Raw genomic sequence first — 17359 nt, 5'->3', positions numbered from 1 at the left:
GTCCACCATCCAATCCATTTTTTTGTGAATCTCTTATGTTGTCATTTGACTTACAAGCAACCGTTTGCTTCATGTTGAACAAAGACCGAGGTTCAAAATTCTTATTTAGTAGGCCATGTACCTTTTACTGTGTCAGTGCTTCACTGTTTTATGGAAATCATGATAATCCAACTAATTCTTGAAAAAAGTCATCTAAGAGTATGGGAACTCTACCTAGACTGGCTTGTCTGCTCCTCTCCTAATGCACACCAGAAGCCTTTATGACATATTGTGTGATTTGCACACCACTTTGGAGTTTGTCATATCAATATCAGAATTCAGAACGAACGGCAGTCTGTGAACAAGCACAATCTTGTCCAAAGAGAAAACTTTATCTGCCATGCCAAGGACAGATGAATGTTGGGCAACTGGTGCGGTGCGATGGATTTTCATCTTGATGTGAGGCTGTATTTATAAATGGATGCCAACTACCTTATTTATCATTGGCATCGCCATTATGCAAGACATTCCTGCAGTAATCAGAGTATCAAAGCCAGTAGCCTGCTCTCCTTTTTCTCTTCCACAGTGCTTGCAGTGCTCTAATGTATCTGGTGGCATTCTTTGGAAGACATATTTAGTAAAGTACCAGACTCCACTTATCCTCCCCCTTGTCCTGTGGATTCTTTAACTACTCCAACACCTAAAGCTCATTGGCAAAGAGAATTAACCTCTACATCAGTAGCTAAAATGCTCTCCACTACAAAACACACCCTGCACAATAGTCAATCCTCTAAAGCAAAACACAGTCCATGGTCTCTGAAATGAAGATGCTTATAAGGACACCCAGATAAAGGAGTATCTTTTTTTTCAGCAAAAAAAAAGTTAAATAGTCAAAACTAAACAAATAACAGTGTTTGCTTCAGGTTGATGCTTCAGTGGGTCTAAAATGTGGAATACTATTGAGTGATCTCTAATAGAAGAAAGAGTTTGGTCCGTAACAACTTTCCAAACAAATGTTTAAGCTCCTGACTGTGACTTTTTGCTTGGTGCATATATTATCTCTAATAGCTGAATTTCTCATGAATGGTGCAAACTTACTAGGTGCAGCCAGAATTTTGATTATCTTGGACTACATTTAATTAAGTTGTTAATATGTTACTTACTAAAATGCAGTTATTGATTTTAAGCAATCTATGATGTGTTTTACCACTTTTCCCAGTGCTTGGAGAGTCACTTCATGTTAGTGTTATTACCTTATGTAGGCAAATAAGTTCCTGCTGTTTTGTTTGGCACTGAATTATGAGGTGATTTTTACCACAAAACACATTTTGCTCTAGGAAAGTAAAATAATGAGAATACAGTTTGTGGTGTGACAGGTACATCCTGGGAAACCTGGAGTAATCAAACTGAGTAACCATAACTGGATCTGCTGTATCACTTACAGTGAGTATTAGATGTAGATTAAGGAATGGTCTCAACCACAGATTTGGGCTGAATGGTGTCTTGAATAGGTGAAGATCTGGAACAGCGGGATACCACCTTAGATAGTAGTAAATGGTTGTTTGTCACTGCAACTTTAAAGAAATGCTTTTCTTTTGGCTGTAAAACATGGCAGCAGTTTTTGGCATCTATAAAGTAACTACAGAGCTCAATGTAACACAATAACATAATATAAAAAAAATAACACAAACAACTTGTCAGGGTACAACACAGCAAAACAAAAGGGAACACAACAACCACACTACAGCACAATACAATGCAATAATGAAACACTGAGACACAGCAGCGCAAGGAACATATCATCAGCACAATAGAATGCAATACAATAACTTAAAACAACAGTCCACCAACAAAACTACATATCAACTCAAGCAAATAACAAAACACAGCACTAAAACACAGTACAACAAAGCAGCACAAAACAACACAACACAATATAAAAAAATAGCACGGCAAAACATAAAAAATAACATGGCAAAACAACACAACATATCACAGCAACAGAGCAAATGCACCAACATGGTGCACCACAATAACACAATAGCACCCTTTCACAAGAGTATAACAATGAGCCATAAAAAACTCTATCAAAACAAAACAAAACAGAAATATAACTGCAGTTCAACTATAGTAGCACCACATCAGAGTACAAAAACACAATACAGCCTAAACTTAATACAACTGCAAATGTGTGTTTTGTGTTGTTTTTGTACTGTGGTATTCTTTTGAGTTGGTGTGTTGGTGTGCCAGGTTCATCAGGTTTGTTGTATATCGATATGTTCTTTTATTGCTTTTGTGTGTTTGTGTAGTTGTTATTTTCAATGTGTTGTTTAGTTGTATTTTGTTAGGGAATCGTATTGTGGTGTGTTGTATATTTGCTACATTTTTGTTAGGCTCTGCTGAGTTGTGCTGCCTTGCTGTTATTGTGGTGTACTATTTGAATTATGTATTCTTCAAATGCAGCCTGTCTGCTTGAATGTGCACATTTATTCTTGCCGCACCTTGACAAATACGCTTTCATAGAATGGCTCTAAAGGGTGGTGTCACTAAAATATCCCTTACTAACCATCAAGGACATGTATTAGCACAAGACAAAATGAATTGTTTATCCAGGCATCAATTACTTCTGTTAGGGAAATATACTATTTGAAATAGATTTAAAAAGTGTTTGCTCTCCAGCAGTCACTTTTCACGTACTTGTGTATCACAAGAGCTGCTTCTCTGCATGGTATAGTTTTATGGTGAAAGCTTTTTAATGGCTCCAAGGGCCAGATGTATGAAATTTTTTTGCACTCGCAAACGGTGCGAATCGCAAAAAATTCGGCCGTTTGCGAGTGCAAAAAAGTGGTCTGCGATGCATGAAAAGCATTTGCAGACCACAAATAAGAAATCGCTGAAATTGCGATTTCTTGTGTTGCGACCTGGTTTTGCGAGTCGCAATTTGCGATTCGCAAAATCCAAATCGCAAGGCGATGCTGCAAAAAATCGCAAATTGCGATTTTTTACAGAATGGCATTTTGCACATGCAAAATACCATGAAATGAAACCAGGTGGTAACCTGGTGCAACATTTAAAAATGCATTTAAAATGCATTTTTAAATTGAACATGTAAAGCACACATGCCCTTTTGGCATGTGTGCACCTTACATGTCCCCCACAACTTTTTTGGGGTGCAGCAGAGGGGGCCTTAGGCCCCTAGCACCCTGGGCTTTTGCATTTCCAAAATTGCGATTTCTGGTTCAGAAATCGCAATTTTGGAAATGCAAAAAATTTGCAGATATGGGCCAACAGGCCCATAGCTGCGAATGAGGCTGGTATCGCAATTTGCGATTAGGTAATAGCATTTGCGATTTTGAAGAAATCGCTATTACCGAATCGCAAATGTGATACATGGCACTTTGCGAGTCGGAAATAGCGATTTCTTAAAAATCGCTATTTCCAACTCACAAAGGGCCGTGATGATACATCTGGCCCTAAGTCACTGAAACAAAATTGGGTATTTGTGTATCCCGCAATACACTTCTTCATAGATTTTACATATGTAGTCTAATCTTTGGCGCCCTTCATTATGTTCATTCACAGACCTGTTTGATGCCTTTACTTGGCTAAATATACTTTATCAGAGTTGTCCTATTCTTGATTTGATCTCAGAAAAAAATTCTCAAAATTAGGAGTTTCTGCTCATCCATATCCCATAGGTTTTACATTTGAATGTATTAATTCCTAGGATCATTGGCCCATCTGCTATAAAATTAGAATTCGTATCCCATTCCATATCTTTCTCCTGGTGCACCTGTAATGTAATAATTTATTGTACAGATAATAAAATCCAATACAAATGATCAAGACAAAAGGAAAAAGGAAAGAAGAAAAAAAAAACACAATAAAAAACCAATGCCCTCAAGAACTGAGTTCAACTAAAAACACACCATAAATTGCACATGCAACATATTAAAAACATTATGAAACAATACAGTACAATACCGGCCACCTGACCCAAAGCCCCAATAAACGCAGGCTAATACACATGGGCACAGCCCTAAAGTGCATGGTGCATAAAATAATAATTTCACTGAACATCATCAAATACCGATAAAATCCCTCGTCCTAACCAATAACTGGCAAAATGGCAAGAGCATGGAAAAATATCCAATTAAGCGTGTTCATTACTCGCAGTGCCATTAAATTTAGATCGTGCAAATTTAATAAATTTGGTCAGTAGCACATTTGACATTGGATTGCCTGGGTCCAGAGACTGAATAATTGCTTGTCGGCAAGAGCGGATTCCTAATTCAGTCCATTTTCTCTGGAGCAAAAGTCTACGCTCCTTTGATAAGGCTGGACATATGCAGACCACATGATCAATGGTTTCCTCCGCATTGCTACAGCATCTGCATATCACACTGTCCCCATGGGATAGCTGCCATTGAGGCAAATGTTTTAAAAAAAAAACAATCACCCATCCTTAGGGCCAAAAAGGCCTTTTTCAACCAAAACCCATGTGAGCAGGAGAAAAAACTGGAGGACATACCTGGTTTAAAAGAGCCAATTACTGCCCAGGCATGCTTCCGATGGGCAAGAAGAGAACAGTCTGAGTGATAAGAGTACAATTGAATAAGCCTTTAAATCTCTGATTTAAACAAGGAATAGGGGGGATTGCTTTCCCAGAGATCGCCGGCTTCCAATCACCGTTTGCAGTCAACCAAAAATTCGGAGTAAGAGCACTTCAATTTCAGCTCACTAATTTCTTGCCACAGGACTGCCTCCATATGGCCAACTGAAGCCTGACGCAGTTTATGACACAACTTCAGAAAAGCATCAGCATCAACTGCCATCAGATCCGGAAGCCCAAACTCCAACCGTACCTGCGCCGGTGAAGCCAGGTGCGGAACATGAAAAACTCTTTTATAGATTTTATTAACCAACCTGTTTAATAGGCAGGAGCCTTTGCCCAACAACATTTCTTGACCATAAACCAGCGTGGGGACGACCTTTGCTTTCATGACTTTCATTAAGGGAATGAGGGTCGGCCCCTTTAACACTTTTGCTAATTTGGAAAAGACCACCTGCAAAGCCACAGCTTTAAGTTCAGTTGCCTTCTTGTGATTAACAAAGCTGCCCCTTGAATCAAAATGTACCCCTAAATATTTGTAAGATTGGTCAGAAACAAGTTTGCGGATCTTATAGTGCCAGCTAAAGCCCAAATGTTTTTTCCTCCGAAAGGGAACCACTTTTGTTTTACACAAGTTAACTTCTAATTGGTTAGCGGAAGTATACGTTGCAAGTTGAGTAAGTAACTGTTGAAGGCCGATCTTAGTACAACTGAACAAAACAAGATCTTTGGCATAAAGCAAGTGACTAAGCCTAAGGCCACCGATCTTAGGGGGATGAGAATTGACGGCGTCAAGAGATGTTGACATATCAGCAATAAACAAATTGAAAAGAAGAGGAGCGAGTACACAGCCCTGTTTCACACCACGAGTGGTCTACATTTTCCTAGAACGGGAGCACCCATCACCAAGCTTACTACGGACCCAGGTGTTAGTGTGGAGTTCTATAATAGCACCCAAAAGTACTGGAGGGATGCCCCAGCTTTGTAATTTGACCCATAGAGCACTCCGGGGGATCCGATCAAATGCTGCCTTGAAGTCCACAAAACAGCAATTCAGCGTCAAGCCTGATGAAACCACCCTATCAATCAAAATAGAAAGGGCTAATAAATTGGTTGAGGTACCTGAGCCAGCTGAGAACCCCGTTTGAACTATGGGGATTAAGGCCTTCGATTCAGCCCAAGCTCGAAGATCCTGCAACAAAAGGCTGGAATAAAACTTAGCCTCATTGTTCATCAGGGCTATCATCCTAAAATTAGCAGTATCAGACCTTGAACCGTTTTTATATAAAGGGTGGAGGATGGATCCACGCCAGGACTCGGGTATGATTGAGGTTAGGAAACAGTGTTTGAACAAATGTATGAAATGATTAGCCCAAAAGAGAGGATCCTGTTTAAATAATGCCTGTGGAAGACCACTGGGACCGGGGGCTCCAAATTGCTTAGCCCTCGAGATGTTGTGGGGAAGGCGTGATTGGAAGGACTTCCTTACTCCCTGCATGGGAATTAATGACCCTATAGATGAAGAACTTGTTTTAAACAAAGTAGGAGTAAACCTATGGGCCCCCTCATCCAATGGTTCCCCATCCTGCTCACTATCAGAAAAATGGTTGGTCTAATCAGACGCCCATGCTCCTTCTGAAATGTCAACAACGCCCATGCCCCTTTGATTACTGGTTAGATTATTAATAAGGGACCAAAATTTTGTGGAGTTTGAATCTTTTCTTGCGCTTAGAAGTTTAGCCCAAAACTGACCGAGATAGGTCTGATGGTCGTCATAAACAGCCTTCCTATAATCTTTCCTTAATTGATTATATTCAATGAATAAACGCTCTGAGTTGGGACTTTTCCTGATTGCCCTTGCTAGCCTATTCCGTGCTCTCTTTCAATTCTTAGTTTCCCTGGAGACAACAAAGGACTGGGGTGGAGCACAATTGCGCATGGGTTGGGGAAACTTTACCAATAGGAGGCAAGAAAGTGTAACCCATGACTCAATAGGGAATACACAACCCAAACTCTCAGAGTTAAAAAAATTAATGCATTCAGTCAATATTGTGCCACCAATAGAAGCATTCCATTTTATGCGCGTTAGTGATTCAAAACAAACGCACCACCCACAACCAGCATGACATCATGAACAGGAAATCTTGATTTGATAAATACAATTTGGTGACAATGGTTGCTCTCACTCCAAGGAGAAATCTGAAACTTTTCAATGAGAGGAAACAGTTCAATATTACAGATGGTATAATCTAAACAGGAGCAAGTTCGACCATCGGACCTTGTCCATCGTGGGGGGGCATCATCACATAAGCGACCATTCAAAACTTTAAAGCCCATACTATTAAGATGCATGACTAAGCACTCTCCCAAAGGGCAGTGCAGACAACCTTGGGGCATTAATTGTTCAGGAATTAACTGGCGGTTAACACAGTCTGGACCCTCAAGAGTCTCCATTGTATCCTGAAACAGGTTTGTGTTAAAATGTGTTTATTAGTCATGTTACTCTCATCTTAATAATCCACTACACAAAGGTATTACATTTTTCCTCATTTTTTTCTTCGTTCTCCAAATTGATGCATTTTCGCAAGCAACCACTTTTGCATAAACTGGCTTTGTGAGCAATTGTTTCATTTCATGCATGTGATGCGTGGGTGGAACACTCTTTATGGTTATCAATACACATCTCAAACATCCATCTGTACTGATAGTTCTGTAGTTCCTTGCACGGAATGTGCCTGTTTGCATTACTATTATTAGTCTTTATCAGGTTTACAACAATTTTATTACTGCTACTATCAAGTTTCCGACTGGAAACAATCCTTATTTCTTCATGTTCCTTATCACTGACACGTTTCACACATTTAGATGTTATTTCTAAAAATTATATCCCAAGCCTCTTTAGGGGTGAAATGTCTTGCTTTCCATAATTTCTCCGGAACTAACGTGTTTCATGTATGTATAAATATTCCGTCTCATATGTATTCAACAAATTGCCCTGTAATTTTTCAAGTTACCAGTGAACTTCTTGGATCCAAACTACAAGTTGGGCTGCGAGGAAATAATACTTCACTTTATGTGTTAATTTCGCTCCACCCAGTTTTTCTGAAAGTAGTTGTATTGCATGTAATATTTCACCATGTATTACTGCCAGATATTCTACTCAGATGTACTATGTGTATATATTGAGTGGAATAAATGACCTTCTTATTCCTATAAGATGCAAGGAAAAAAGGACTTGAAAAATACCACCTAAGTACGCCGCCATCACAGAGAAGGTGATAACAATTACACAAATGCAAACATGCCAGACCAATAAAACATAATTCACGTACTAATAAATGACAGCTACATGACAACATTTGAGAACTGTGATATTACAATACACAGTGGAACACTCAATGAGCCACAAGCACGAATGTTTAGCAATATTGTTAGCAGTCGCAAATTGGTTACCGTATCGTTAAAGTTGAGAGTTCTTATGTATCAAAGGTATTTGATGCCACTTTCTGCAAAGAGACCAAAGTCCAAATCACTAATTGAATGATTCTAAATTGTGAATCATTATTAGCAATCTTCTAACATCAATTCAGTATTTATATGTGTGAAATGTTAGCAAATTGAGACTGGCTGCAGAATGATGATTTTGCATGTGCAATTTACTACCAAATGGAATCAGGTGCTAATCAGGTGCAACCTACTTAAACAGCCTCAAAATGCTTTAGGCTCTTTCATTACGGCTTATTTTTATTTGATGATGAGGTGGATGTGAATACCGGCTGATTTGTAAAGGAGTAGGAGTAGACAGTGGAGGATTGTTAGGCTTAGGATAGCCCTTTTTGAGCAAAGTGAGGAGGAAATATTTGACACATGTAGGCTTAGTAGTCAGGTTATTTTAGACATAATAGCTGAGTTTAAACCCCTCATTGAAAGACAGACAAAGAGAAGTATTGCCATATCAATTCATGTCCAAGTACTCTGACCCCTACCCCTGCTAGTTTCTGGAAGCTACAAGGGGGTAATTGCAGTAACAGAGTAGTTTTCTAAAGTGAGATTACATTTTAGAAGGGTTTTGAATCTGATGTTGATGTCATCTCTGCTTTATTGTTCTATGCCAGGAGACTACCACTTCTGCCAGGATCAGGGATTCCGGCTAGTTGGCAATGGTGAAAGTCGTGGTCAGCCACGGTGGTGCTGAGTTCGGTACCACCGTGCTGATCACAACTTTCCTTTCCACCAACCTTTTCATTACAGGGTCCCTGTTATGAACAGGCTGATGGAAAGGCAGCGTTTAGGGCCATGGGGGGGGTCCTGCACTGCCCACGACCATGTTGTGACCAGTGAAGGGGCCCCTCTGTCAGCACCCTCAGAATTCGCACTGTCTGCTATGGCAGTGGGTGCTTGGAGGCTGTAAATCAACATTTTACAGTTCCATAAATGTGTACCAGTCTCAATTTTATTCTAAAAGGCAAAGTCAGTCCTGCATGTTGGGGAGTGTTAGAAATGGGGTTTCTGGTTGGCTAGGGTATGCACCTCAGCCAGGCAGAACCTACCCACTCTAGTCAGGGCAAGGGAGTTACAGGTCCAAGATAACCCCTGCTCACCCCCTTGGTAGCTTGGCACGAGCAGTCAGGCTTAACCCAGAGGCAATGTGTAAAGCGTTTGCACAACACACACAACACATGTGATGCAATATCCCCACCACAAAGGAAACACAACACCAGATTATATGAAAAATATACTGTATTGTACACAACGCAATTATCAGACCAAACATCACATATTAGTACTATCCTGCTACCTTAGCAGTTGTCAGAATGATACACATTAGTTACTTTGCAGACTAGCAGTAGTCACACATAACACACCGGTTACTCAGTATTCTGCAACATAAGCAGTAGTCAGGAAAACACATTATTACATCACAGCACTTGTCATAAGAATATCATAAAATGCCCATAGTAGGAACATTAGAAAACGTATGGCAAGTTAGAAAAACATATTAGCAAGCATGTCCATAAAAGGAACATTTGCATACACATATGTAAAAACATCAAACACAGGTAGGTAATATATGAATCAAACAAAAGTCTGTAGAAAGAACTTTGGATTGCAACTATATTGGTCCTTTAAACAGTACCTGGTTGGATGAAGGCACCTCCAGTGCCTAGAAGGCGAACAGTGGGGACCCCCAGGGTCATTCCTGGGGGGCTCTGCTCTCAGAGCGGACCCCTGACCCTCTAGGTTCTCCACTGGGGCCCGCAGCCCCCTCTCAACCCTATGCCTGGATTTCCGCCTCCTCCGATGTAGAGCGAGAGTACCAGACATCAGGACCGGCGGAACGCTATCACCAGCCACCCGCCCAAGTCCCAATGACAAAATGGGATCCTTCTGAACAGCTGGCCCTACGGCACATGCTAGGCTCACCTCCTGGAGTTCACTCATGGAACCCTCCAAGACCTGGGACTGGAGCTCGGGTACCCTGGGCCTCAGCCCAACCCCATTCCCTCTCCTCTGAGACTGGACATGGGGTGCCTTACCCGCCGCAGTACACTGGGACCTACCTGGGACACAATCCTTTCCCACCACTCCTGGTTGTGAAACACCTAGACCACTCTCATTAGGAACACCCCCTAATGCCACACCAGACCCTCTGGTACGCAACCAGAAGTCTGCCTCCTTTGCAATCTCCCTGGGGTCAGAGAGCTCACACACTGACAAGTGTTGGCGTGACTCTGAAAAACAACAACGAAGCAGGTGCTCTCTGACAATCAGATTAAACAGCCCTTCAAAATTGTTGACTGTGCTACCCTTCACCCATCCATCTAGTGCAATGCAGCAATCCTCCACAAACTCCTCCCAAGACTGGTGGGACAGTTTCTAAACCTTCTTCTGTATTCCTCAGGGGAAAAACCATACTTCACAATCAGTGCATTTTTTACAGTGGAGTACCCCTCCCTGTTACTCTCTTCTAGAGTCAGTAGGGCATCCCTCCCCTCCTCAGGAATAAAGCTCCCTAGGCCAGTTCTCCAATCCTTCTCAGGGATCCTGCGCTCTAGCCCTCTCATATTCCTTTAACCACTGACGTATGTCACCCCCCTCTTGGAACCTAGGTACCAGATCTATGGGTATGTGAGGAACATCTCTGCTACAGCACTGTACATTGCTGCCACCACTGGACTCCACCTGCAGCGCTGGTGAGTCCAGAACCTTCAGACTGCGCTCTAGAGCGAGTCTTTCTCTGGCAAAGGCCCTCTCTGCCTCTGCATTCTCTCCTGTACTAAGGCCTTCTCTACCTCAGCCCTTCTCTCCTCAACAGCTAGGCGCGCTAACTGCAACTTCAGGTCCCTCTCTTCCCGCCTATCTCTTAGCTCATCAGGCGTCAAGGAATGAGAGGTAGTCCTGCTTCTTACACTGGACCCAGCAAGGGACTCCCAATCACTGGGGCCTTCCCTGTCAACTGGCGTCCCCAACTGGTCATTCTCACCCTCCTGATTAGTCTCTCTAGCACTCTCTAGGGATGAGGTCTTGGAGCCCTCCCATTGGGAACCCTCGCTACACTCCGGATCCTCTGGGTACCCCCTAAGCACACTCCCTCCCTGGGTATATGTCACAAACCTTTCAAAGAAATTCAGAGTTCTCCTGAGGTCCCCTTCTACAGGCAGCCCTCTCTCTCTACAGAACCTCTCTAATTCCTCCTGCGTGTAAAATGGCAGGTCCTCTAAATCAAAGGTAAGCTCCATCTTGAAAAGGTACAAATAACTCAAATGTGACAACCACGATACCCAAGCGTGAGAATTGAAAACAGAAAAAATGACCAAAGAGAGAAAGTTAAGAGAAGCCAAACATGTGAGGGTCTAAACGCAATCCTTGTAGTGAAATAATGAGTCACAATGGTATTGTGCAAGCGCAAGTCCTATCCTCTCCGCTGACGACCAACGTTAGAAATGGGGTTTCGGGTTGGCTAGGGTATGTACCTCAGCCAGGCAGAACTTACCCACTCTAGTCAGGGCAAGGGAGTTACACGTTCAAGATAACCCCTGCTCACCCCCTTGGTCGCTTGGCACGAGCAGTCAGGCTTAACCCGCAGGCAATGTGTAAAGCGTTTGACAACACACACAACACATGTGACGCAATATCCCCACCACAAAGGAAACACAACACCAGATTATATGAAAAATATACTGTATTGTACACAATGCAATTATCAGACCAAACATCACATATTAGTACTATCCTGCTACCTTAGCAGTTGTCAGAACGTTACACATTAGTTACTCTTCAGACAGCAGTAGTCACACATAACACACAGGTTACTCAGTATTCTGCAACATAAGCAGTAATCAGGAAAACACATTATTACATCACACCACTTGTCATAAGAATATCATAAAATGCCCATAGTAGGAACATTAGAAAACATATGGCAAGTTAGAAAAACATATTAGCAAGCATGTCCATAAAAGGAACATTTGCATACACATATGTAAAAACATCAAACACAGGTAGATAATATATGAATCAAACAAAAGTCTGTAGAAAGAACTTTGGATTGCAACTATATTGGTCCTTTAAACAGTACCTGGTTGGATGAAGGCACCTCCAGTGCCTAGAAGGCGAACAGTGGGGACCCCCAGGGTCATTCCTGGGGGGCTCTGCTCTCAGAGCGGACCCCTGACCCTCTAGGTTCTCCACTGGGGCCCGCAGCCCCCTCTCAACCCTATGCCTGGATTTCCGCCTCCTCCGATGTAGAGCGAGAGTACCAGACATCAGGACCGGCGGAACGCTATCACCAGCCACCCGCCCAAGTCCCAATGACAAAATGGGATCCTTCTGAACAGCTGGCCCTACGGCACATGCTAGGCTCACCTCCTGGAGTTCACTCATGGAACCCTCCAAGACCTGGGACTGGAGCTCGGGTACCCTGGGCCTCAGCCCAACCCCATTCCCTCTCCTCTGAGACTGGACATGGGGTGCCTTACCCGCCGCAGTACACTGGGACCTACCCGGGACACAATCCTTTCCCACCACTCCTGGTTGTGAAACACCTAGACCACTCTCATTAGGAACACCCCCTAATGCCACACCAGACCCTCTGGTACGCAACCAGAAGTCTGCCTCCTTTGCAATCTCCCTGGGGTCAGAGAGCTCACACACTGACAAGTGTTGGCGTGACTCTGAAAAACAACAACGAAGCAGGTGCTCTCTGACAATCAGATTAAACAGCCCTTCAAAATTGTTGACTGTGCTACCCTTCACCCATCCATCTAGTGCAATGCAGCAATCCTCCACAAACTCCTCCCAAGACTGGTGGGACAGTTTCTAAACCTTCTTCTGTATTCCTCAGGGGAAAAACCATACTTCACAATCAGTGCATTTTTTACAGTGGAGTACCCCTCCCTGTTACTCTCTTCTAGAGTCAGTAGGGCATCCCTCCCCTCCTCAGGAATAAAGCTCCCTAGGCCAGTTCTCCAATCCTTCTCAGGGATCCTGCGCTCTAGCCCTCTCATATTCCTTTAACCACTGACGTATGTCACCCCCCTCTTGGAACCTAGGTACCAGATCTATGGGTATGTGAGGAACATCTCTGCTACAGCACTGTACATTGCTGCCACCACTGGACTCCACCTGCAGCGCTGGTGAGTCCAGAACCTTCAGACTGCGCTCTAGAGCGAGTCTTTCTCTGGCAAAGGCCCTCTCTGCCTCTGCATTCTCTCCTGTACTAAGGCCTTCTCTACCTCAGCCCTTCTCTCCTCAACAGCTAGGCGCGCTAACTGCAACTTCAGGTCCCTCTCTTCCCGCCTATCTCTTAGCTCATCAGGCGTCAAGGAATGAGAGGTAGTCCTGCTTCTTACACTGGACCCAGCAAGGGACTCCCAATCACTGGGGCCTTCCCTGTCAACTGGCGTCCCCAACTGGTCATTCTCACCCTCCTGATTAGTCTCTCTAGCACTCTCTAGGGATGAGGTCTTGGAGCCCTCCCATTGGGAACCCTCGCTACACTCCGGATCCTCTGGGTACCCCCTAAGCACACTCCCTCCCTGGGTATATGTCACAAACCTTTCAAAGAAATTCAGAGTTCTCCTGAGGTCCCCTTCTACAGGCAGCCCTCTCTCTCTACAGAACCTCTCTAATTCCTCCTGCGTGTAAAATGGCAGGTCCTCTAAATCAAAGGTAAGCTCCATCTTGAAAAGGTACAAATAACTCAAATGTGACAACCACGATACCCAAGCGTGAGAATTGAAAACAGAAAAAATGACCAAAGAGAGAAAGTTAAGAGAAGCCAAACATGTGAGGGTCTAAACGCAATCCTTGTAGTGAAATAATGAGTCACAATGGTATTGTGCAAGCGCAAGTCCTATCCTCTCCGCTGACGACCAACGTTAGAAATGGGGTTTCGGGTTGGCTAGGGTATGTACCTCAGCCAGGCAGAACTTACCCACTCTAGTCAGGGCAAGGGAGTTACACGTTCAAGATAACCCCTGCTCACCCCCTTGGTCGCTTGGCACGAGCAGTCAGGCTTAACCCGCAGGCAATGTGTAAAGCGTTTGACAACACACACAACACATGTGACGCAATATCCCCACCACAAAGGAAACACAACACCAGATTATATGAAAAATATACTGTATTGTACACAACGCAATTATCAGACCAAACATCACATATTAGTACTATCCTGCTACCTTAGCAGTTGTCAGAACGTTACACATTAGTTACTCTTCAGACAGCAGTAGTCACACATAACACACAGGTTACTCAGTATTCTGCAACATAAGCAGTAATCAGGAAAACACATTATTACATCACACCACTTGTCATAAGAATATCATAAAATGCCCATAGTAGGAACATTAGAAAACATATGGCAAGTTAGAAAAACATATTAGCAAGCATGTCCATAAAAGGAACATTTGCATACACATATGTAAAAACATCAAACACAGGTAGATAATATATGAATCAAACAAAAGTCTGTAGAAAGAACTTTGGATTGCAACTATATTGGTCCTTTAAACAGTACCTGGTTGGATGAAGGCACCTCCAGTGCCTAGAAGGCGAACAGTGGGGACCCCCAGGGTCATTCCTGGGGGGCTCTGCTCTCAGAGCGGACCCCTGACCCTCTAGGTTCTCCACTGGGGCCCGCAGCCCCCTCTCAACCCTATGCCTGGATTTCCGCCTCCTCCGATGTAGAGCGAGAGTACCAGACATCAGGACCGGCGGAACGCTATCACCAGCCACCCGCCCAAGTCCCAATGACAAAATGGGATCCTTCTGAACAGCTGGCCCTACGGCACATGCTAGGCTCACCTCCTGGAGTTCACTCATGGAACCCTCCAAGACCTGGGACTGGAGCTCGGGTACCCTGGGCCTCAGCCCAACCCCATTCCCTCTCCTCTGAGACTGGACATGGGGTGCCTTACCCGCCGCAGTACACTGGGACCTACCTGGGACACAATCCTTTCCCACCACTCCTGGTTGTGAAACACCTAGACCACTCTCATTAGGAACACCCCCTAATGCCACACCAGACCCTCTGGTACGCAACCAGAAGTCTGCCTCCTTTGCAATCTCCCTGGGGTCAGAGAGCTCACACACTGACAAGTGTTGGCGTGACTCTGAAAAACAACAACGAAGCAGGTGCTCTCTGACAATCAGATTAAACAGCCCTTCAAAATTGTTGACTGTGCTACCCTTCACCCATCCATCTAGTGCAATGCAGCAATCCTCCACAAACTCCTCCCAAGACTGGTGGGACAGTTTCTAAACCTTCTTCTGTATTCCTCAGGGGAAAAACCATACTTCACAATCAGTGCATTTTTTACAGTGGAGTACCCCTCCCTGTTACTCTCTTCTAGAGTCAGTAGGGCATCCCTCCCCTCCTCAGGAATAAAGCTCCCTAGGCCAGTTCTCCAATCCTTCTCAGGGATCCTGCGCTCTAGCCCTCTCATATTCCTTTAACCACTGACGTATGTCACCCCCCTCTTGGAACCTAGGTACCAGATCTATGGGTATGTGAGGAACATCTCTGCTACAGCACTGTACATTGCTGCCACCACTGGACTCCACCTGCAGCGCTGGTGAGTCCAGAACCTTCAGACTGCGCTCTAGAGCGAGTCTTTCTCTGGCAAAGGCCCTCTCTGCCTCTGCATTCTCTCCTGTACTAAGGCCTTCTCTACCTCAGCCCTTCTCTCCTCAACAGCTAGGCGCGCTAACTGCAACTTCAGGTCCCTCTCTTCCCGCCTATCTCTTAGCTCATCAGGCGTCAAGGAATGAGAGGTAGTCCTGCTTCTTACACTGGACCCAGCAAGGGACTCCCAATCACTGGGGCCTTCCCTGTCAACTGGCGTCCCCAACTGGTCATTCTCACCCTCCTGATTAGTCTCTCTAGCACTCTCTAGGGATGAGGTCTTGGAGCCCTCCCATTGGGAACCCTCGCTACACTCCGGATCCTCTGGGTACCCCCTAAGCACACTCCCTCCCTGGGTATATGTCACAAACCTTTCAAAGAAATTCAGAGTTCTCCTGAGGTCCCCTTCTACAGGCAGCCCTCTCTCTCTACAGAACCTCTCTAATTCCTCCTGCGTGTAAAATGGCAGGTCCTCTAAATCAAAGGTAAGCTCCATCTTGAAAAGGTACAAATAACTCAAATGTGACAACCACGATACCCAAGCGTGAGAATTGAAAACAGAAAAAATGACCAAAGAGAGAAAGTTAAGAGAAGCCAAACATGTGAGGGTCTAAACGCAATCCTTGTAGTGAAATAATGAGTCACAATGGTATTGTGCAAGCGCAAGTCCTATCCTCTCCGCTGACGACCAACGTTAGAAATGGGGTTTCGGGTTGGCTAGGGTATGTACCTCAGCCAGGCAGAACTTACCCACTCTAGTCAGGGCAAGGGAGTTACACGTTCAAGATAACCCCTGCTCACCCCCTTGGTCGCTTGGCACGAGCAGTCAGGCTTAACCCGCAGGCAATGTGTAAAGCGTTTGACAACACACACAACACATGTGACGCAATATCCCCACCACAAAGGAAACACAACACCAGATTATATGAAAAATATACTGTATTGTACACAATGCAATTATCAGACCAAACATCACATATTAGTACTATCCTGCTACCTTAGCAGTTGTCAGAACGTTACACATTAGTTACTCTTCAGACAGCAGTAGTCACACATAACACACAGGTTACTCAGTATTCTGCAACATAAGCAGTAATCAGGAAAACACATTATTACATCACACCACTTGTCATAAGAATATCATAAAATGCCCATAGTAGGAACATTAGAAAACATATGGCAAGTTAGAAAAACATATTAGCAAGCATGTCCATAAAAGGAACATTTGCATACACATATGTAAAAACATCAAACACAGGTAGATAATATATGAATCAAACAAAAGTCTGTAGAAAGAACTTTGGATTGCAACTATATTGGTCCTTTAAACAGTACCTGGTTGGATGAAGGCACCTCCAGTGCCTAGAAGGCGAACAGTGGGGACCCCCAGGGTCATTCCTGGGGGGCTCTGCTCTCAGAGCGGACCCCTGACCCTCTAGGTTCTCCACTGGGGCCCGCAGCCCCCTCTCAACCCTATGCCTGGATTTCCGCCTCCTCCGATGTAGAGCGAGAGTACCAGACATCAGGACCGGCGGAACGCTATCACCAGCCACCCGCCCAAGTCCCAATGACAAAATGGGATCCTTCTGAACAGCTGGCCCTACGGCACATGCTAGGCTCACCTCCTGGAGTTCACTCAT

This window comes from Pleurodeles waltl, chromosome 5 (genome assembly GCF_031143425.1).
Source record: "Pleurodeles waltl isolate 20211129_DDA chromosome 5, aPleWal1.hap1.20221129, whole genome shotgun sequence".
Taxonomy (NCBI): Eukaryota; Metazoa; Chordata; class Amphibia; order Caudata; family Salamandridae; genus Pleurodeles; species Pleurodeles waltl.
This window is presented reverse-complemented; position numbering follows the sequence as displayed.